The 24,001-nt window shown below is 41.0% G+C and overlaps 1 protein-coding gene across 1 annotated transcript in view; it reads left to right on the top strand.

Annotated features, from left to right (window-relative positions):
* The window catches only part of LUZP2 (leucine zipper protein 2), a 786,744-nt gene that overhangs the window by 206,426 nt on the left and 556,317 nt on the right, over window positions 1-24,001 (top strand). The gene's annotated exons all lie outside the window — the stretch shown is intronic.

Below are 24,001 nucleotides of genomic sequence, written 5' to 3'. Positions count from 1 at the left end.
GAGCCATTTGTAATGGTGACAAAACCACATTTAGTGAGATAATATAGCAATTTATGGCAAAATAAGCTGAACGCACATTTTCTGCAGAAAGATAAAGTTTACACACCTAAGAAATATTTTTTGGTGAACTGAACATTTAGAAGAAAATCATAATGAGACAAAATGAATGAAGTTAAAGCAGAGTTCCACCCAAAAGGGGAAGTTCTGCTTCAAAGATTGGTCCCCCTCTCTCCATTAATGATTGACACTAGAGATGAGCGAATTATTCAAAAATTCGATTCGGCTGATTCGCCGAATTTGCGGAAGAAATTCGATTTGATGCGAATTTATTCGCTGCGAATTTAACTTATTAAAAGGGTTTCTAGGCTTCAGAGAGCCTTTATATTAGTGCAGAACACTGTACCTTTAATTTAAATGCCCTTGGAGTCTGCTGGGGAAGAGAAATAATACTGTCAGTCAGTATGACATGCAGATGAGTGCCGTCGATCTTAGAATCACCGCACACTTCACTCATTTGGGCAGTCACGGGGCACGACGAAGAAGAAGAAGAAGAAGAAGAAGAATGAAAAGAAGAAGAATGAAAAGAAGAAGAAGAAGAATGAAAAGAAGAATGAAAAGAAGAATGAAAAGAATGAAAAGAAGAAGAAGAAGAATGAAAAGAAGAATGAAAAGAAGAAGAATGAAAAGAAGAAGAAGAAGAATGAAAAGAAGAATGAAAAGAAGAAGAAGAAGAATGAAAAGAAGAAGAAGAAGAATGAAAAGAAGAATGAGAAGAATGAAAAGAAGAATGAAAAGAAGAATGAGAAGAATGAAAAGAAGAATGAAAAGAAGAAGAAGAAGAATGAAAAGAAGAATGAGAAGAAGAATGAAAAGAAGAATGAAAAGAAGAATGAGAAGAATGAAAAGAAGAATGAAAAGAAGAAGAAGAAGAATGAAAAGAAGAAGAAGAAGAATGAAAAGAAGAATGAAAAGAAGAAGAAGAAGAATGAAAGGAAGAAGAATGAAAAGAAGAATGAAAAGAAGAAGAAGAAGAATGAAAAGAAGAAAAAGAAGAATGAAAAGAAGAATGAAAAGAAGAAGAAGAAGAATGAAAAGAAGAAGAAGAAGAATGAAAAGAAGAAGAAGAAGAATGAAAAGAAGAAGAAGAAGAAGAAGAATGAAAAGAAGAAGAATGAAAAGAAGAAGAAGAAGAATGAAAAGAAGAATGAAAAGAAGAATGAAAAGAAGAAGAAGAAGAATGAAAAGAAGAATGAAAAGAAGAAGAAGAAGAATGAAAAGAAGAAGAAGAAGAATGAAAAGAAGAAGAAGAAGAATGAAAAGAAGAATGAGAAGAAGAATGAAAAGAAGAATGAAAAGAAGAATGAGAAGAATGAAAAGAAGAATGAAAAGAAGATTGAAAAGAAGAAGAAGAAGAATGAAAAGAAGAAGAAGAAGAATGAAAAGAAGAATGAAAAGAAGAAGAAGAATGAAGAGAAGAAGAAGAATGAAAAGAAGAAGAAGAAGAAGAATGAAAAGAAGAATGAAAAGAAGAAGAATTCCAGTACAGCAAAAAGTGTATCTGCAGAGAGCTCCGCTATTTCTGACAGTTCTCTGACAGTTCCTTCACATTTACAGCGGTTGAAACATTGTATCTATTTGTTTCCAAATAAAAACATCTGTATCCTAAATGGAAACAAATAGATACAATGTTTCAACCGCTGTAAATGTGAAGGAACTGTCAGAGAACTGTCAGAAATAGCGGAGCTCTCTGCAGGGACACTTTTTGCCGGCTGATCGGGGAAAATTCGATTCGTGCATCCGAAGTTTGCTAAAATTCGGATTCGGTGCGAATCGAATTTTTCTTAATATTCGAAACTAATTCCACTTCGCCAAGTTCGATTCGCTCATCTCTAATTGACACCTTTGGGGAGCGGGGGAGTGAGTACCCAAATTTGACAGGTACCCGCTCACTCCCACTTCCGCTGCGATCACCTAGGAACCTACCCTCCCCGTAGTTTTGTAGGACACGTGACAGGTCCCAGAAGACGGCGGGGCCATTCAGGAAGCACAGCGCTACTCGCGCATGCGCAGTGGGCACCTGGCTGTGAAGCCGCAAGCTGTCACAGCCAGGTGCCCACACTGAAGATGCCAGCATCTGGAATACAGGATGAATGGTGACACAGGCTGCGGCGGGGGCACCACGGGATCGTGGGACAGGTAAGTGGCTGTTTTTTTTAAAGTCAGCAGCTACAGTTTTTGTACCTGCTGACTTTTATTTTTTACAGAGTGAGTGGAACTCCGCTTTAAAATAATACTTCTATAGAAAAAAAAACCGTTAAAGAGAAAGTTTAAAAAAAATTAATAAATCTATTTTACTGAATTGAGTCGTTTGAGCCCATGTAGCTGAGTATTGTTCCCCTGCATTTAATGCATCTATGAGCGCATGTCAAGCATGTCTCAACATCAGCCTGCATATTCCCATTGTAAGGATCAGCTTGTAAGGAGAGCTTGTGATAAGTAAAGTTGGCCAAACATGGCTCAACAAATAACAATGAAAACTCTGTGTCACAGGCAAAACCAAAAATAAGGAAACACAGATGAATTTCCTCTGTAAAAAATAATTAGAAAAATCTACATTTTTGGTCAGTAATTTACACTGCATATGCACAAATGCGCACAAATAAACGCATATGAGCATAAATATTAATTTTCTCAAAGAATATATTGTGTGTGCAAATGCGTGAATGTGCAATTGCACGCAAATATGCACATATGTGCACAAATATGCGAATAAATATGCACAAACATGCACAAAATAAGCATCTGAAATTACGTTAAAAAAAGCAGATGCTCAAACATCAGTCCCATGTGCAAGAGGCCTAATGCTGTATGTAAAGAAACTCCATTACAGCAAGAAGAATCTGCTTAATGTCTGCTGGGAGTGATGTGTGGAGTTCAGCCAATGCCTGGGGTGAAGAATAATGTGCTTTACTGGTGCATACCTGGTCAGCCCTGGAGTGGGTGGGGATGAAGGAAAAGGAATTCCGGCCTAAGGGTGAGAAATAACGCCCTCATGTATCAAGCGTCAGGTGTCCCAAACCTTCCTGTTTCATGGACACCAAGTGGCTGGCTGGACTTATGGAGCTTCTAAATGGACCACGTGTTGAAACATAAACGTATGCAAAAGTATTCTAGGTGTGAAGGTATTAATATGTACACTGACAAGGAGATTGCAGAGTAGAGGCCAGGACCTGCATTTGTACACATGACAATACGGGGTTTAGGCAGAACCCAAACATGATGTCCTGCAACCCTGTATATATAGGTGCTTGTCAGACATGTAGAAATAAGCTGGGGACCCCCCCTTACAGGTTGTATTGTAGCATGGATGGTTGAATATACCTTCCTAGGGGGGAAAGGTGGGCTATAAAGAGACACAATGTCACGTACCTGATGGGAGACTGAATTGACAAGGTCGGCCTCACTTGTGTCACCAGCCCTGACCCCGCTGAAGTTGGAACAGAGGGAGTCTAGGGACCAGGGGGACAAGAGCACCAGTGGTTGTTGTTTGCTGCTCTTGCAGATGATGACCTTGGAAGGCAGATGATCCTCTGATTTAGGCACCGTAATAACAGACAGAGCAGGTTCTGTGGATTGCCAGACATGCAGCAGAGCAAGGTAGGTAGCAAGGACAAGAGACTGGAGCAAGGTCATAGGATAGCCAGGGTCATCAACAGTCGGGCAGCGTGGTACAGAATCAGAAGGAAAAGCCAAAGTCAGGAGCAGAGCCGAAGTCAGGAACCGGTAGCGATTCCTGACTTCGGCTCTTCTTGTCGGAAATCCCTTACACACTATCACTGAATGGACAAAGTGAAAGTGTCTCTTTATTGAAGTTGCCAGCCTCAACCCCATACAATATCAGATCTGTGTGTACTGTTATGATATTTCAAATTATAGAATACTATAAGGACACAAAAAAAGTGTAAATAGCAAAATAAGCACTTGCAATTGCCACACTAATCTTTGTGCATGTGAATATAAATCTCAGTATCTACATGTATTTTTTCTTATTGCTTTAATGATTTTTGGAGAGGTAGGCACCATCTGATGTAATATTTCTAGACTTTTCTATTGAGAAAGACATACAGAGTACAGAAAAGAACAGACGTTAATTTGCATTCATGTTACCGGCTGACTTGGCACACTTGCTTACAGTGTCTCTGTGTTATTCTAGGACAAGCAGACCTGAATGAAGATATAGAAAGACATTGAGAATAGAATACCACAATGTTCTTGAAGGATTACTTTCCCCTACAGTCTTAACAGACTATTAATACATGACTTTAAATGATGTGACTTTAGAGTGACTTTAAAGTGAAACTGAAATGCCACCATTGGGCCAAATTCATATTTATGAGTTAGTAGCGCATTGGTAGCATGCATTGTACTTATGCTTTGGGTGGCATCCTTTTCATTTCTAACTGACCTTTAAATCATGTCAAGGCACTGAACAAAGCACCACAATGCCCCACAGTGTATACAGTGAATACATAAGCATTGTGCTGCGAGGCATTGGCCAAAAATGGGTCAACATTAAACTTCATTAAACTCTGCGGTTTAAAAATAAACATTCTTGGTGCATTGAACTTTATTAAACTCTGTGGCCTAAAGATAACAAATCTAATAGAAAGCAGTCTCTTAATACTTACCTCTATGGCTGGCAGGGAGTCCCAGTTTGATGTCTTGGTCTCCGGCAAAAGCCTACACACTGTCAGATCTGTTGAATGTTTGGTACCCAGCTACATATTGTGGTCCCTGTCACTAAGGGAAACAGACTGAAATTATTATTATATTATTATTATACAGGATTTATATAGCTCCAACAGTTTGCTCAGTGCTTTACAAAATAAAGGGAGACAATACAGCAACAATATAGTTCAATACAAGAGGGTTAGGAGGGCCCTGCTCCTTGGAGCTTACAATCTAGGAGGGAGGGGCTAGTGGTACAAAACGTAATAACTGTGGGGGATGGACTGGTAGGAGGAATAGAAGGTTCCATTATTAGCTGAGGGCAGGATAGGCTTCCGTGAAGAGATAGGTTTTCAGAGATCACCTAAGAGTGGGCAGAGTAGACAATAGTCTGATAGACTGGGGTACATAAAAACACAGCAAACATTTTGACCCTTTCCTTTCACATCCAAAAAAATAAAAAATTGGAGTCCCACTAAAACTAAGATATATACTTAAGAGCAGAAAGTCGGAAAGCAGTCCTACCCAGGGGCGGACTGACAACTCATGGGGCCCCTGGGCACTAAGGAATCACGGGGCTCCTGTGTCCTTGCCCAAACTCAAAAAAGCGTATGAAAAAGGTACCAGGGGCATCTTATGGGGCCCCCTACTGACCCCGGGCCCTCAGGCAGTGCCCGAGTTTCCAAATGGTCAGTCCGCCCCTGGACTCCTACCACAATATCCTGACACTCCAATGTGCCAATTTATTGACATTTAATTCTATAATTCATTCATTTTTATGAATACAAATACCCTGACACCTGCAACAACAAACTTGCTTAATACCCACAACTTTCGCCAAGCAATTTTTTCTAGTTTTAGGTGGGGTTATTGGCTGTTGTTATCTATGTCCCTGCTGGGGAGATTTACCTTCACTTCCAGTCTTGCTAACAGGATGTCACTAGGAATGGAAATGATAGGATATCTCTATGATGTGGACAGACATGGCAACAAAAGCACTTTTATCTAGTATAGTGGGACGGGTTAGGATATCTGTTTTTATTGTTCTCTGTATTTTCTTGATTACACCTGCACCCTTTCATTTCTAATTCTGGTGTTATCGGGACAAAAGTAGGAAGATATCACTCCAGTGAGTAAAACCCCAGTGAAGGCACAAAATATTGAAAACTTAAAAAATATACAATTTCTGGAGACTTGTATTGATAAGATCATGTTGCTGGTGGGGATCGGACTAAGGACTGCGCTGCTTTAGGGGCACTACCAGACCATACTTTCCAATGTTGACATTAATTGTCATTCACAACTAATAGGTGATAATAGCTTAATCTTGTAACAAGTTAATAGGTTGGTGCGTGACAGTTGTTACAAGGCTCAATTGAAGGATCCATCAATGATTAAACCCTTTCAGCAAAACGTTTCCCAATAAAATAACATACTGCATGACATTGGAATTAATTGGCCACAACAGTGATTTATTAAACCACAAAATAAATAGTATTTGAAATACAAATAACAAAATTCACATTTTTAACATTGAAGTAACCAAGAAGGAGGTCTTTGGTCCGATATGTTTTAAAATGAACTATACCATCGTCAATGGCACCTCACTAGCTCCAGAACATCTTATGGAAAACACTACAAACCAACCAAATCCCCAGGGAACCACTACAACCACAAAACGGTAAAGCATCATGTGCCCCCTTCAACAAAACCCCTAACTGATTTTTAAAATGCCAAAGTCCAAAAAGGTGCTTGGCTGTCATGGCAATTGATCTCCTCAATGACCACAATTAGTTTGCATGGTCTCCCTAAGCGTGCGTGGGTTTCCTCTGGGTCCTCCAGTTTCCTCCCACACTTCAAAGAAATGCTGGTAGGTTAATTGGCTCCTGTCTAAATTGGCCCTAATCAGGGGCGGACTGACCATTTGGAAACTAGGGCACTGCCCGAGGGCCCGGGGTCAGTAGGGGGCCCCATGAGATGCCCCTGGTACCTTTTTCATAGGCTTTTTTGAGTTTGGGCAAGGACACAGGGGCCCCATGATCCCCTTTTGCCCGGGGGGCCCCATGAGTTGTCAGTCCACCCCTGGCCCTAATATATGTATGTATGAATGTAAGTTGGGGACCTTAGAGTGTACGTCCCTTGAGGGTTAGGTACAATATATATGCAAAGCGCTGTGTAAATTGGTGGTGCTATATAAGTACCTGTAATAAATATATAAACACATATATATTCGGTAGAACAATGTTGCAGCTCTGCAGATCTTTCTGTAATAGTGACCTCCTAGATCCACTCTTGGTAGCATCACTTCAGGCTAGCTAAACTGGCTGCCTTGTTCTCCAAAAGTTGGCCTCTCTCATGACACATCTTAGCCTCTTTCTTGGACCTAATTCCTCCCACAGTCATGTAACTGACAGTCATGTTAGTACTTTTGTACTAACAGTGTGACAGAGAAAAGTTTCATCTGGCCACACCAAAGGCACCATGGAGCAACTCATATATTATACATTTTATATAGTTGTGTGATGGACAGAGCAGCTTGTTTAAACAGTTGTGGATATAGGAGAGGTTTATGCATATTTTTACAAATGTTTAGACTAGGGATGTACAGATACCATTATATGTATCGGTGATGATACCAAGTATTTTCTTGAGTATGAGTACTCATGAAACTTCTCCTGATACCGATACTTTGTGGTGCAATTTATGTCAATACAAACTGTATAGTTGCAAAATGCACCGCAAAGAATAGCATGCGATTTGAACAGGAATGCGGTGTGATTCCTGTCCAAATCGCATGCAGTTTCAACACTGCTCCTGCGTGAACCCCGATTTGTTCACACAGGAGAGGTGCAAAAAACCTCCTTGCATCAATTGCATGTTGTCACAGAAAGAAAAGCTGGGGATTTGAAATCCCCTTGGCTTTCTCTCTTCTCAATGCAGGGATGACAGTATGGGCAAGACGGCTTTTGATTGGTCAGCACTGCCATGATGCTGAGAAGCACTCTAGGCCGTACTGTTATCCCTGCAAGGAGAGGAGAGAAAGCCATGGGGATTTTAAATCTCCAGACCTGTGAAGTGACTTTCTCTCTCCTCCTTGCATGGATGACAGGATGGGCTAGATGGCTTTTGATTGGTCAGTAGCAGGGGCCGACTGACCATTTGGAAACTCGGGCACTGCCCGAGGGCCCAGGGTCAGTAGGGGGCCCCATGAGATGCCCCTGGTACCTTTTTCATAGGCGTTTTTGAGTTTGGGCAAGGACACAGGGGCCCCATGATCCCCTATTGCCTGGAGACCCCATGAGTTGTCAGTCCACCCCTGGTCAGCAGTATGACCTTTGCTATTCTTTATGGTGCAATTTGTGTCCATACATTTTGTATTGATGCAAGTTGCAACGCAAAGTATCGGTACTCGGTATCAGTGAGTACTTAACTGAAAGTACTTTTTGATTACATGGCGATATAATGAGATTTTTCTGTTTTAGAATTATTTATTGTTATGCTTTTAATATGTAGTAAATAAATTGTGGATTTGAGCATTTTTTTATTTTTTGGTGTGGCTGGATTAAATTAAAACTGTCTCTTTTTTATCACATTGCAGTGAATTGTTTGTGGCAGAGTAATCTGGACAGTTTGTATCTGAGACACTTTGATGAATAAGGGCGCTATGGTTCAGTACAATGGACCAATGCAATGTATTATATGGATGCACAAGAGCTGAGATGCGCGTTTTAGAGCCAAGTGTTTAGACAAGTAACATTTTTCACTGCTGAAAATGTGTCACTTCCTCACTGAAACTCGTTCTATTTTCTTAGTCTATATTTGACATTTTATAAACGTATTAGGAGTGAAGTACAACAGCTGTTTAGAAAATGGTCAGTTTGCAGTGATGCTCCTGCATATTCATGAACCTTGTGTCGGATTGTTTTGTGTTCTGGAGAAGTTAAAGGTTGAGAAGAGCTCAAGGGGTATAAAGGCTAGTGCTTCTATTTGTGACAGATTTTACAGCACGAAGAAGAAATGGGAAATGGAACAAAGGGTATTCGTTAAATAAGTCATTTGATCAAGCTCTAACTTTTGGAAAGTTGTACTATTTGCAAATGCAAGTCATTGATTAAACGCCAAAAGAATTCACTTAATCTGCAGAACTGAAATGCAGGCTCTGTACTGGTACACTTTGCTGTTCTTTTCATTTGGGTACATTTTATAAAAGAGAATTTCTTTGCTGAAAGACATTTAATTTGAAAATAATGCATTCTCTATGTAATAAACAATGTGCATTTCGATCAGAGCTATTTGTCAGCAAGAATTGCAGTCAAAACAAAAATCACAAGTAAATGCCAAAAGACGGCTACAGCATGGTCATCTAGTTCTGGAAGGATGTCATAGACTTCCTCCCAGTAACCCCCCCCCCCCCCAGGGCGAGCCCTGGGAGCACTCTGCAATTGCTGTGTCCTTTGGAGATAGCTGATCACAGGTTGAGGTAAAGGGCCAATCACAGCAGCCCTTTACCATGTGATCAGCTGGGTCCAATCACAGCTGATCACATATAAACAGTCCTTTCCTCACACGCTGTGTCTATGTGGGGAAAGGGAAGCCTATAATCAGCAAGGCTGTCAATAAATGCTTTATGCTAATAATCATGACACTGATCATCATTGCCCTGATTATCTCTGCAGCCCCCTCAGTGACAATCAGTGTCCATCATTGTAGCATATTAGTGCCCATCAGTGCAGCATATCAGTGCCTATCAGTGCAGCCTAGCAGTGCCCATCAGTGGTGCCTTATCAGTGCAGCCTCATCAGTGCCCATCAGTACAGCCTCATCAGTGTCCATCAGTGCATCCTATCAGTGCCCATCAGTGCAGCCTCATCATAGCACATCATTGAAGAAGAAAAATTACTTATTTGCAAAGTTTTCTTAACAGAAAAAAATTTTTTGTTAACATTTGTGGTCTTTTTTTTGTTTGTAGTGATTAAATACACACAAAAGAAAGCTCTATCTGTCTCAAAAGAATGATAAAAATTTCATATGGGTACAGTGTTGCATGACCGTGCAATTGTCATTCAAAGTGTGACCATGCTGAAGCTGGAAATTGGCCTTGGCAGGAAGTGCCCAGTATGGAAGTGATTAAGGAAAGTTCTCACATACAGTATATAAAGCATAACCGTGTTCTTTTCAAATGTGCTAAGCGCTCTGCTGACTTTGGGACTCCAAAGCCAATGGAGCACTAATAAATAAGAAGAAAGTAGGAAACAAAAGAGGGGAAGTCTTGTGACCTATTGGTCATTTGACCTATCAAAGACATGACTGACCTCTCCTCCAGTCATAAAGCTCTCTCTGCTGAGTTAAAGTGTGTCTAAGCTTTGATAGGCCAATGCCAGGTCATGGTAAAATGGCACTTGGTGTACAGTTCAGCATGAAAGGAATCACAAACTAGGTATGAGACTGGAATATAGGCTCTGGAAAGGGTTTGGTGTTATCTAAGGTGAGGGGGTCTGGAATACATGTATTGTAGGGAGACAACTGTCTTCTCGGATTTCATTGGGATTTTCAAGTCCTAGCCTGGGTCCTGGAGTTGGGAGGCTTTGTAGGCCATGTACAGACAGTGTGTACAGAGTATGAGGACAGTCTGTAGGAAACAGAAAAGGACATAGGCCTGAGGCCTGCGGTGTGGCGCTGGGAAGCCGGGAAGTAATGTATGCTTCTTTTGTGCACAGAGATGAACAAACCCTGTGAGAGTAATGTTATTTTTTAGGAACTATACTATACCAATCTGCCCTTATTTAACAAAGGCAGAAATGTTTCAATCCCAACTATGGCCCATATAATTGTACAGTAGAGGTGTAAATGTAACCATCTAGGGACATGAAGTTTGCTATTTTCAGGATTACCAGATGAAAATACACAGGGAAAAGAAAACTAATGCATCAATCAACTTCAGCTAACAACTGATTAGCTGCAATATAATCCATTCTTGTTTTGGGGAATAAAACACAAATAAAAACACAAATATCAGCACAAGGGACACAACTTGCAGTCAGTAGGATGTGTTCCTTGTGCTGATGCCTCTACTAAATCCGCAGTTTCTTATCCCTTCCGGTGCATTAGGGGATAATAGAACTAACAAGCTGACACTGGCACAGTATCTGGCACTGATAATAGAACTAACAAGCTGACACTGGCACAGTATCTGGCACTGATAATAGAACTAACAAGCTGATACTGGCACAGTATCTTTGAATGGAGGGGGTGAACCCATCGTTCATCAGAAGGTCTTCCATTCATAGAAGCTGTAGTATGGATTCTATGAATTGACAAGCTAGGCCGAAAGGGTATGCATAGTTGGGCATTCTTGATGAGTGCCTGTGACATCTCCCATAGTTCTAATAAGCTCTGCTACACTAGAAGATTACAGCAGTGGGGATGAGGAGTGAAGTTGCTTTGCTGCTGTAAAGCGATAGTGAACCTGGAATTTCTCTTTGCTCTCCCCTTTAGGGGAGTGGGGGCTGCTAATCTACTCTACAAGGTCTGGGGGAGATTTAGGAAGAAACATGTACTAAATTCCAAGTGCCACATTACTTGATATGGGTATGAGAACTGAGGAAGAGAGCTTTCTCATATGCAAGTTAGTTTTCACCAGCAAGATTACCTCAGAACGGTTGGGTAACATTGAGGATTTCCAATGTCTGACTATTACCAGTCTGGATGCCAATAGAATGTTAGTAGCAATATGGTGGAATGTGCCCAAATTCAGTAATGCCAATGCAGGGTCTAGGGATCGCATGAAACCTGCAATATCAGAAATTATACTTGAAATCCACCTCTTTAGAAGCTAGATAAACATTTGCACAACCATGATATGTGTATCAGAGTGCCTACCTGCCCACAATCCTGCCAGCAAAAAGGTGAGTGGGTGGAGGAAAATTTGACTGTGTAGTAGGGAGTGTAGTACCACCGCAATGTTATCTTACGCATCAATTCTAAGTGGTCAATGCAGTGAGTGGCCACAGGTACTGAGGAAAGGGCTTTAATCCACTGAGAATTGTCATATGAACTATTCAGATCAATCTTTCACTTTCACATGGCCTCTGATGTGCATAATGCCAATTTATCCTGGAACAGATTATAGAATATTGATGTGCTTTTACCCAGGGGAACAGGGAACATGTAGAAATGCCATGCCTTGGGATGTGTTGTTAATGGAGGAGAAGGGTTAACTGCGAGGAACGAGAGAATACACAGCAAGTGAAAATTGGAGGCTCTTGGGAGTTTTAATTTCTCTACCAGGTCAGAAATGCTTTTAGGATTGTGGTTACAGAATAAGTCAAGTACAAAATCAAATCCATCACTGGGCCAATGGCCTAAAGATAGGTCTGGCAGGAGGATCTCTAATACTCAGATGGGAAACTCCACAATTTGGTTCACCTGTGAGTGTATGATGGTATGATTAGGGCTCTCCATTCTAAAAGAGATGCCTGGGTAGGCAATAAGAGACCCTTCATGAATTATGGTTTCCATAAGTCTGATAAAAGAAACAGGTGTAAAGTAGGAGCAGGTATAGAGGAGAATTCTATGTCCAGCCAAAGAAATTCTGAGAAAGATTTAAGCCAGTGTTTGAGCTCGTCCAAACGTATCGTCATGTAATAGTCTTTTATGTCTACCACTCCTATATCTCCAGCCTTCTTGTGTTTCACCAGTAAGCCATGTGGACATCTAAACCGTTTCCCTTTCTCAACAAAATGCTTAAGCAGGGACATTAGAGCTCTTAGATGAGTAGATTTGAGGGGGATAGAAATTGTTCTAAATAAATATCAACGGTAGCAGCAGCATCTTGAAGGATGCCAATCTGCCTTTCCTGGATAGTTCAACCCAGGACATATGTTGGATATCCTTACATAATTTATCTAAGGGAGGGTTGTAGTTAGCATCCACCAGTGATGTTAACGTGGAATTAATGCACACATCTTGAGGAACATCTTGAGGAACATTGCAATAAAGAAGCCCAACACATGATATAACATATTGCAGCTGATTGCACCTTATGAATGGTTCACATACTTGCTTTTCTGTGTGCTAAAAATGCATAAGTGTTGTGGTGCACTGACAAAGTGAAATGGGATACCATTCAGAATGACTCCCACTGCAATGACCTACACTTTGTTTTGTACATTGATATGTGTTGTGGTAAAATACATGTATTACCCTAAACATGAGTGTGAATAGGCCCTGACACTCAAGAGAAGATGCTTCAAGTGGGAAAAGACCCCACTGCTGCAATATTTAATCAGGGGGGTTGCTGTAGATGAATTCAGACAGTTGTAACCCTTTTCTAAAAATCCTCTTAGCTCAAATTCCAGTCACTTTTGCTCAAGCTCTGTAAGTCTGGATGCACAGAAATGCTGCATTGGGTATTTGCCTGCAAACTGTACAGAGAGCAGCTGCTACTAACAGGACAGTTATTTTTGGCACCGAGTACACATGAGTCTGCAAAGAGCTGTGAATAAGTAGAATTTAGGATGGTAGTATGATGAACTCGAAGGAAATCTGTGTCAGATGATGCATACACAAGCAGCCCCGCTGCATAACGCTGTAGCTATCAACTGTGCCGATAAGCCCAGTGACTTGGAATAAACAATTTAAATAAGATCTACTTCATGCACATGTGTATTTGAAATGATCCAGAAGCACCCTTGTTGGGCTCATCACAGAGATCATTTAAAGAGACTTTTAAGGGGTTGCTTGTAGTAATCTGGAATTTAAAGGGAAACTCTGGGAAACAAGTTAAATCAATAAACTTTTAGGTTTTACATTAAAAGTTATCAAAGCAAGCTTTTGACTGCTTAGTCAGAAAACTGGTCTGAGGATTCTTTTATAAAGCAAAACATGATGTGTCCATACTACTGCTTTAAATTAAAAACAAAAAGATAAAGCACACTGCTTAAAAGTGCTTAGGACAGTGTATATAGTAGTCAATTTGTGGTGCATACTTTACTGTTAATTTGGCTGCTGTCAATGGAGTGTGAAAATACAGTGGTGATCAGTAGAGGGGTGCTTTGGCACTGTGGTAACCAGTAAAGAAGTATGGCAGTACCATTATGATGAGTCTAAAAGTATACTGTGTTCATCATTGCAATGGCAGGTAGTGGAAAAGTCAATGTAGAACTATAAAATGGAGGATCATCAGAAAAGTGCATTAGTACAGTGGTGGTTGATGTGAAGCTGCATTGATAGAGTGGAAGACCTGTGGCAGTGGCAAAAATAAAGTGCAAGTTTTAGTGGTAGTTGGTGAAGAAGCGTGACGGTAGAGTGAAGGTCAATTAAGAGACTTAGTGGTAAGTGAAAGAAGTGAACAAAACAGCAACAAAACACCCAATCCCTCAACAGTAGATCCTTTCCAGCAACAATTTACCCCCCAGCAACAATAGATCTCCCCAGCACAGTAGACCACCACACAAAATAGATCCTCTACAATGACAAAAGATCCCCCATGTTCCCACTGAAAAAAGCTTTGATTATAACTAGCGATGAAATCAAAACCAGCATGCAGAGAAGTAGATTGTGAAGCCAGATTTACTGAAGTCCCATATCAGCAAAAAAAAGTTACACCAAAGTTTCAAGAGCACAGTGGACTTTTTTTCAAGGTGACAGCCATCCTTAAAAAAGGCTTGAAAGTGAGGGCGATCGTTAGTGTAACTTTTTGCTTATTATGGGACTTAATTAAATGTTACTGCACAGTCTACTTCTAATTTTGCTGGTTTGCTCTTCATTGCTGGATTTTGTATAGTCCCACCATAAAGACATACACCCACCCTTCAAAAAGATTGCCTATATGTCTGTGCAGTATGGTTTGATGAATTGTTACATTTAAGGTGTTTATAACTGTCTGTCTTCCTGCCCTAGTAGTAGAAGCTCTTCCCATTTCTTCTCCTGCTTCCCTAGGGACAGAAAGTGAGGAGAAATTTCCTCAACATGGTCTATGGGCACATGCCAAGCGTGTTTACTTGTATCATATCTAAACTCTGGAGATGTGCTTTAACCTCATTTAGGTATACCCTTTTTCTATAAGATGGCATTGGCAGATCATTGCAGGCAAGTTCGGTCTTTTCAAAGGTTGTTGCATGGATTTCTTATACATGTTTTGTTTGTTATTTTGAAGCTCAGACTTGAGCTCTGAAAAGCTTTTGAGTTAGTGCATGAACTAAGAAAAAACAATTCCAGGCTTCAGAATTGATCGAGTTATAACTTATCATTTGCGCTGAATGCTCACACACCCAGCAGGAAGAGGTGCTCTGCGTTAGTTAACAGCAGCACCATTCATTTTACTTTGAACCAAGAACAGTGCTCGTCTACATTTGACTCAGTGTCAGGGAGGCTGGGTGCACTGACCTGCCATTCTCTAAGAAAGTTTAAAGCTGTATAGCAAAGCCTTGTGTTTGCAGGACAGAGTATTCAGCCTTCACTCTAGGATTCTTATAAGCTTCTAATTTCCTTCAATGGGACTGCAAATATTATTATTCTTGTTTAGCATAAGGCAAATCCCTTTCCTTATAAAAAAAAAACACAATGCTATAACATGTAATTGCTATGCAAATAATTTTGTAGTTTAAAGTATGTGGGCTTAAGAGTTTGAATAAACACATGTGGATACTTATCTGTAGAAATTTACTGTTTGCAGAAACATGGCAATTTACAGCAATGGCACCACATACAGTATGTTGCAGGTCATAGGCTTCTGCAGGCAGAAGAGGGAACTTTTTTATCAACAAGAAGCTTTCCAATAGTAATGTTACAGCAATAGCACTGCATATGTTGCAGCTCATCACTTTTTGAGGTAGAAGAGAGCACTGTTCCAAATAGTATCCCTATATTCATTATTGACATACCACAGAATTCCAGTACAACATTTCCTTATATAACTTGTTTACATTGTGATCCCCAAATGTCTCTGCAGATATCTGGCTGTCAGTTGGATACTCTTCCAGGAAGCTGACAGAGGAGATACCCAGTAGGGGGAATCCTATTCCTTTCCTCGTTGATAGGTAAATCTCCCTGATGCTTCTCCTACTCTTTCTGTCCCTATTATACTTCCACTGTGGGCACCCTGAATGATTCAGAATGTCTTTTTATATTGAATTATTCAAGATTGCCCCCCAAAACTCACAAGATTTTGGTATCCAATAGGATTCCTGTCCTCCCCAAGCTGCCTTCCTGGAGCCCATTGCAGGGGACAAATAATCCTCAATGGGCTTCTAAAAAAACAGCATGGTGCCACCTTGAGGTTGGAGGACATATTGCAGTATCCACCTGCCTACACACCCTCCCCCCAACCCTTAACAGATGCAGTGCTTGGCATAATAAATAACCAAACAACAATAAAACCAGCATACATTGTAAATACCAGTGCATAAACAAAGAACAAACATTTCAAGTAACATGATTTGAGTTCTCAACAGGCATGGGTCTTCTAGTGGTTTGCCTAGGCAGATGAGATTCAGCATCCACAGACTGTCTAGCCTCAAAAGAAGTACCCACATGCTGTGCAATTTCAACAGGATGGTCAGGGCCTCCTTGACAAGGCCCCTGCAAAATGAAGAGGAAGAGGACACCAATCCCACAAGACTTCAATCACAGGGGCAAGTCTCCTGCAACCAAGTGATTGTTAATTTCAGCAACTGGAAGATAATCTGCACTGAACTGACAAGGTCAAAGCAGATCTCGATGTAAAAGCCTGCAAAGTCCACTTTGCTCCTTAGACACTACATTGTATACCATTTGCTCAGGTGAAGGTTGCTATCCATTCCAATATGGATATGACTCCCATTTGCCTTCCAGTTTGCTTCCCATAGGGTTTTGCCTATGTAGCATGCTCACATTTTTAAGAAACACCTTCATGTGATTCCCACCCCCACCTGATCCTGAACATCTGCATGCCAACTGAAGGTTTTTTTTTCTGGTATCTATCCCTGCATATTGATGTTTGATATTTGCTGTACTCTTAGCCCGGATCTCCTCCCTGTTTTAATAAAAATATACTGTATATGATGCTTGTAGCTGATCAAGGAACTGTGGGGAGATCTTGTGCATGTACTACAATTTATTGTTATGCATTTATATGATGTTTCCAATTAAACAAATATACAAAACTTGAAAAACTAGCTGTCTGGAGTGCTGCCTGGTATTGGTTTAAACTCCTTGCTGTTTCCCAAATTTGGTATGCTATGATCACTGTTATTTCACTAAAATCAAAATCTGCACCAAGATTTAGAGATACACTATATTGCCAATAGTATTGAGACACCCCTCCAAATCATTGGATTCAAGTGTTCCAATCACCTTCATGGCCACAGGTGTATAAAATCAATCACCTAGGCATGCAGACTACGTCTACAAACATTTGTGAAAGAATGGGTTGCTCTCAGGAGCTCAGTGAATTCAAGTATGGTACCGTGATAGGTTGCCACCTGTGCAATAAGTCCATCTGTGACATTTGCTGCTAAATATTCTATGGTCAACTGTTAGTGGTACTATAACAAGGTGGAACTAATTCTGAAAAACAGCAACAGGCCACATGAAATGACAGAGTGGGGTCAGCGCATGCTGAAGAGCACAGTGAGTAGAAGTCGCCAACTGTCTGCAGAGTCAGTAGCTAAAGACCTCCAAACTTCATATGGCCTTCAGATTAGCACAACAACAGTGCGTAGAGAGCTTCATGGAATGGGTTTCCATGGCCCAGCAGCTGCATCCAAGCCTTACATCACCAAGTGCAATGCAAAGCGTCGGATGCAGTGGTGTAAAGCACTCCACCAGTGGATTCTAGAGCAGTGGAGATGCGTTTTCTGGAGTGACGAGTCATGCTTCTTTGTCTGGCAATCTGATGGATGTGTCTGGGTTTGGCGGTTGTCAGGAGAACAGTAATTGCCTGATTGCATTGTGCCAAGTGTAAAGTTTGGTGGAGGGGGGGATTATGGTGTGGGGTTTTTTTGTCAGAGGTTGGGCTTGGCCCCTTAGTTCCAGTGAAGGGAACTCTTAAGGCATCAGCATAGTAAGACATTTTGCACAATTTCCTGCTCCCAACTTTGTCGGAACAGTTTGGGGATGGCCCCTTTCCTGTCCCAACATGACTGTGCACCAGTGCACAAAGCAAGGTCCATAAAGACATGGATGACCGAGTTTTGGATGGACGAACTTGACTGGCCTGCACAGAGTCCTGACCTCAACCCAATATAACACCTTTGGGATGAATTAGAGCGGAGACTATGAGCCAAGCTTCCTTATCTGAAATCAGTGCGTGACCTCACAAATATGCTTCTGAAAAAATGGTCAAACATTCCCATAGACACACTCCTAAACCTTGTGGACAGCCTTCCCTGAAGAGTTGAAGCTGTTATAGCTGCAAAGGGTGGGCCAAATCAATATTGAACCCTATGGACTGAGACTGGGATGCCATTAAACTTCATGTGTGTGTAAAGACCAGCATTCCAACACTTTTGGCAATATAGTGTAGATACTGAAACAGGCTCTTTTGCAGTGCTACAAGTGATTTGACGTGGCCATCACATTGGCTCTTGGTTGCACCTGCTGCCTCTCCATAACTTGCTCCTTCTGGAATATATTGTATACATGGGCATTAGCTGCAAGAGGAGTAGGCTTGGGGCCTTCAATTGTTATGGAGCATTCCTGGAAAGATTCCAGCATTTAGATTCTGATTCCACTCCCACCAAGTACCAGAATACTGTGCTGATCTCAATGAGGTGTCCTTGAGAAGTTGATGAATATTCAGTTCTTGTAGCACATTTATGCCTAAAATACCAGGGACTTCTAAAAAGGCAGATTTCAAAATGTGTCTTCAGTCTTTAAAAACCAACAGCTTTAATCCAAGGAATTGCCATGGAGGTCTTTATTCACGCACTTTTTGTTATAGGGTGTCTACCCTCTCTCAGCTGTGCTTCTGCATTGTCGTCCTGTTGCATGCACCCTTGGTGGAGACTACTAGAGGCCATGCTGACACACATTGCACAGGCATTGTACACTGTTGTTTAAATCAGGAGGCAGGTCCAGAACAATAATGTTCAGCCTGTGCTGGAATAAGTACATGTAGATTTGACATTGCTGAAAAAGACTTAAGTAAATCAGCAGCATTGAGCTGAAAACAGGATGAAGTGATAGCAAAAGCAGTATGTAAGGGAAACATATGAAAAATGGCAAGCTTATGACACACAGTGCTTTAGCAATCTACAGTAAATACCATTTATGTGTTAGATCCCTGGTGTCAAACTTGTGGCCCAGTGGCCATTTGTGGACCTTTGACACTTATCATGAGGTCCTGGGGACCCCTGCAGACAATATTCTGTATTTTGGTGTTTACCCCAGCCTGTGAAGGAAAAATATACCTTAGACTGGCTCCTAGTAGTTAAATGGCTTGGTTTCTTTCTGTCACACTATCTTTTTTTTTGTGCTGTCTTTATATATCTTGTAATGTTTTTTTTTTAATCTGATATTTAAAATAGATCTTACTAAGAAAGATATGAAATTCAGCACAAGTAATTTTTAAGGAGGCTGTAAGGATCATAGATGTGAAAGCATTGAATTGTCAAGAGGCTGTAGTATCTGTGATTTCTAGCAGTTTCATGTATTGTGTCTTCAGTCTACCACTGCCCTTGTAGCATGTGCACTGTCTCCAACAACTCCTATAGCATGTCTATAGCCTTAAACCATCTCCTGTTGCATCTCTGCAGTCTTTTATAGCTTTCTATATGAATATATTCCCTGAACATTGGTAATATCAAAGGCATCTTGACATATCAAGCATCTCGGTATCAAGAAATCTTGACCTTGATCAAGTACGTTAACCACTACTGGTTTTGATCTGTATTGATATTATTACAATAGCTTTTCCTTTTTATTTGTCACTAGGTGTGATTTTTAGCAAAAAATCAGACATGGATTCCTTATAACCATTGCATTTGTAACAGCAAAGGGGGTGTCCTGTACTCTACTGGTACAGATTTTACAGAAATGTCCCTGGAAAGAAATTTCCTGCCCATATGATTGGATTAGTGATTCCTTAGGCCACTTTCATATATCCCCTGCTGATCCAATTGGAGTATGCCCCCTGTGAAAGGGGCCTTAGGCAGTTTTTCTAATAACTTGTATTATTATTTTTGTTATTATGTGGCAATGTTTGGTGCATCCTCCCACTTAGCCATCAGATGAAGGAAATGATTACAGGAAGTAGAGAGATCCACGTGCTTGTCAAAACATAAACAATCGCTGGACTTTCCAATGAAGTCTAAAATATTTATTGACATACTTTTCCAGAATTACACTTAAAGCGGAGTTCCACCCAAAAATGGAAGCTCTGCTTATCTGCCTCCTACACACCCCCCCCCCCCCTCTGCTGCCACATTTGGCTCCTTTTGGGGGAGAGAGCCAGTATCTGGCTTTGACAGTCAGTTTGCCGTGGCGAACTGAGCCAGAAGTTCGGCACCTCCTCCTCCCCTCCCCTCCCCCCCCCAGCCCTCTGGAACATTTCACAAATCCTAGAGGACTGCGGCCCATTCACAAAGTGCAGTATGATTTACTCATGCGCAGTTGGAAATCATCTGTGAAGCTGCAGGACTTCACTGCAGGTTTCCCTTAGTCAAGATGGTAGACCCAGCACCTGACTGCCAGCTGAAGAATCGACTCAAGGAGGACACCGCTGGATCCCTGGACAGGTAAGTGCCCTATTATTAAAAGTCAGCAGGTACAGTATTTGTAGCTGTTGACTTTTAATTCTTGGGAGGGGAGCCCGGAACTCCTCCTTGAGTTCTAAGTCATCTCTCTGTAAGATTTTGGTTATTTACTTGGATCTTCCAACCCCTTCTCATATGATGTTTCACAGATCATGCACTGTCTTCCTAAACATGTTTTCAAGTCTGGCACTTTAGGAGTGCTTTTCCAATATATAGTGGCCTGTTGTGCTGTTGGCAGGCAGCAATACTGAATATACTGTATGTCTCTCCTTTTATAGTCCAAATGTTCCTTTAAAGATTATCTAAAACCAAAAACAAACAGTTTATATATTACAGCTTGCTAGACTTTTGATATGACAGTTTCATTATTCTTCACTATTCAGGCTTAGAACGTTTTCTAGCATGTACAAAAAAAAATAACTGCTGATCTTGCCAGAAATGCAGTGCCCTTGTCACTTCCTATGAGCTAAAAAGAAAGCATAAAGAATCCTATCTTTGTTGTGTAAACTACTAGTCCCATCAATCCATTTAAATGAAGATGGACAAAGGCTGTCATTTTTGAAGTCCAGCCTGTGTGACAACCATGCCCCTTCTATAGAAATGGTGGGAAAAAAAAGCTGAGACACGAAAGCATAGGAAGCGCTTTATTCACAGGATCGCCTGATACAAGTAAATGAAAAAAGCCTGTAAGTATTTTTTTTTTAATATATTTATTAGTTTTTCTATTTTTTAAGAGGAAAATACAAAAGACATGAGTTCATAATGGCTACAAGCAGGAAAAATGCCTGTACATAACAGGACATGACATGAAAGGTAAATTGTACAAAGATTAGAGAGATACAAAATATCAATATAGGCAGCAAGATTAAACCAGTCATTCCCTAGGAGTTTAAGCCAGCTAGCATTAATGATAACAATACCCTGGGCTAGCCTGGTAAATACTAAACTAAAGCAGTCGCTAGATCTAAAGAGTGGCAATCTCCAATATATTACTTTTTATTTGGGGTTAAGATATGATTTAAGGCAGGCTTGTCCAACCCACAGCCCTTGGGCCGCATGCGGGCCAAGACAGCTTTGAATGCAGCCCAACACAAAATGGTAAACTTACTTAAAAATGCTGCTTTTGTTTGTAATATTTTGGGCTTTTATAAGTTATATCTTCACAAAGGCAAGCTGAGGTCAGAATCTAGAATTCACAGAGCAAGGTAAGGAACAAGCTGGGTCAGCAACGGAAGATCGGTCAGTATAAACAAGAACACAGGAACATGGATCACAGGAAGCTGAAGAACATCCAGTCCAGGGGCGGACTGACCATTTGGAAACTCGGGCACTGCCGAGGGCCCGGGGTCAGTAGGGGGCCCCATGAGAAGCCCCTGGTACCTTTTTCATAGGCTTTTTCGAGTTTGGGCAAGGACACAGGAGCCCGATGATCCCCTATTGCCCGGGGCTCCATGAGTTGCCAGTCCACCCCTGATCCAGTCATTAGTATACAGCAGAGTCTCCTTTAAATAGGCAGCTTGGTGCCAATGCGGGAAGACGTGCACACACCGATGCATGATGGCACATACAAATGCGTCTACATGTCAGTGCATGCTGGATATAAGCCTGGACCTGTCTGTGTGCTGGTACACGTGCATGAGCACTAGCTGCACAGGAATGAGCAGCAGCTGCATGAAAATTAGCATTAGCTGAATAAAAAGTAGCATTAGCTGCACTAGTTTCCTGACAATACTGTCCCAGGTATCCATGTGCTGTCCCATGATTTGGTGCCTTGTCCCTGGAAATGCCTAAAAAAATTGATCTTGTGTTTTGAAAATCAGTTTTAGAACAGTACTGTGCATATTACTTGGGACAATCATGCAAGCACTGTTTCAAGACTCTATATTGGACCTATGTGAGTTTAAACGTGCTGCAGGTTGATTTCTGCACGTCTAAATTTATTTGAGAAGGTGCTCCCCTGATTTTTACTCTTTTACCTCAGTCTGAATTTATATTTCTTGCAGTGAGGACGTGATTGAAGTTGGTTCACTATATTTGTCATTATTTTGTTATTTACAGACTTATATGTAGATGTAGAGGGATATCACTCTCCAAAAGCGATCAAAAATAATTGCTTTGAGATGAAATACTGAATTAACTGTTCAGCAGATAGCAAATGCAGTTGGTGTGGGGAAATCAAGTGTTTCAAGGATTGTGAACCTGTATCAAAAGAAAGGGTCTGTGGACACTTCTCAGAAAGGACGTTGTAGAAGAAAAAGAAAGACTACACTGAGGGATGATGGTCTAATTAGACAAATTAGCATCGTAAACCCATAGAAGACCAGCGGCAACATCAAAAGGGTGCTTGCATCTCATGGAATTAATATGGATGCTGCCACTGTGCCTGCCGACTCCTCCAGAGTGGTTGCAGAGCCAGACACCAGCTCTTGACACCCACTATGAAAAAGCTGTTGTTATGATCAAAGAAGCATAGAGACTGGACTTTGGAGCAAAGAATGGAAGAAAGTAATATTCGTAGATGAAACCCAGCTTTATGTTCATGGATACAGGTCACACTGCATTCGGCAGTCACCTGGAGAACCTCTTTGAACTGACCTCATTCAGCAAGCCCCTAACTGCCCACCTAAAGTCATGTTTTTGGGGTGCTTTACTACTCATTGACCAGAAACACTTCACCCCATTGAAGGAATGATGGACAATAATGCATGTAGATATTCTGCAGGCAAAACTGCCCCTGATACTAAAGATGTGGTTTCCTGATGGAGACTGAGTGTTCCAGCAAAACCTAGCTCCCTGCCACAATTCCAAGTTAACTAAGGACAGGAAATTCACCAAACCTAGCTCCCTGCCACCATTCCAAGTTAACTAAGGCCAGGAAATTCACCAAACCTAGCTCCCTGCCACCATTCCAAGTTAACTAAGGCCAGGAAATTCACCAAACTTAGCTCCCTGCCACCATTCCAAGTTAACTAAGGCCAAGAAATTCACCAAATCTAGCTCCCTGCCACCATTGCAAGTTAACTAAGGCCAGGAAATTCACCAAACCTAGCTCCCTGCCACCATTCCAAGTTAACTAAGGCCAGGAAACTCACCAAACTTAAACCCTTTAGAAAACCTGTGGGTCATTGTGAAGGTTTGCATAAGAAAGGTGGATTGTACAAGGGAAACTAAAAATATAGAAAGTGTTCTCCAAGTGTGGTTTAGGGACCCTAAAGTGAAGTATTTGTGTGAAAAATTTGTGGCATCAATGCCTCAGAGGGTAAGAGAGGTAATTAAAGCTAAGGGAGGCCAGATCAATTATAACTGTATACCTGAAATTGTCTCATTGTAATAATCTGTTTGTCCCAACTAATTTGCACAGTTTACTATTATTTATTCTTCTTAGATAGGCTGTTTAAATTATTGTTTTTCCAAGTAGGTACTCTTAATGTTTTAGTTTTCATAGGAAGACTGGGGCTCTGAGCTACAGGCACGAACATCTAAGTACATTCTACAGGTGCATTTTTAATGTAACTACTCCTGTGCTTGGAGACATCTGC

The sequence above is a fragment of the Staurois parvus genome, unplaced genomic scaffold (assembly GCF_062004578.1).
Source record: "Staurois parvus isolate SC_StPar_1 unplaced genomic scaffold, SC_StPar_1.0 ptg000818l, whole genome shotgun sequence".
Taxonomy (NCBI): Eukaryota; Metazoa; Chordata; class Amphibia; order Anura; family Ranidae; genus Staurois; species Staurois parvus.
The sequence above is the reverse complement of the archived record's forward strand: the minus strand, read 5'-3'. Positions and strand labels throughout refer to the sequence as shown.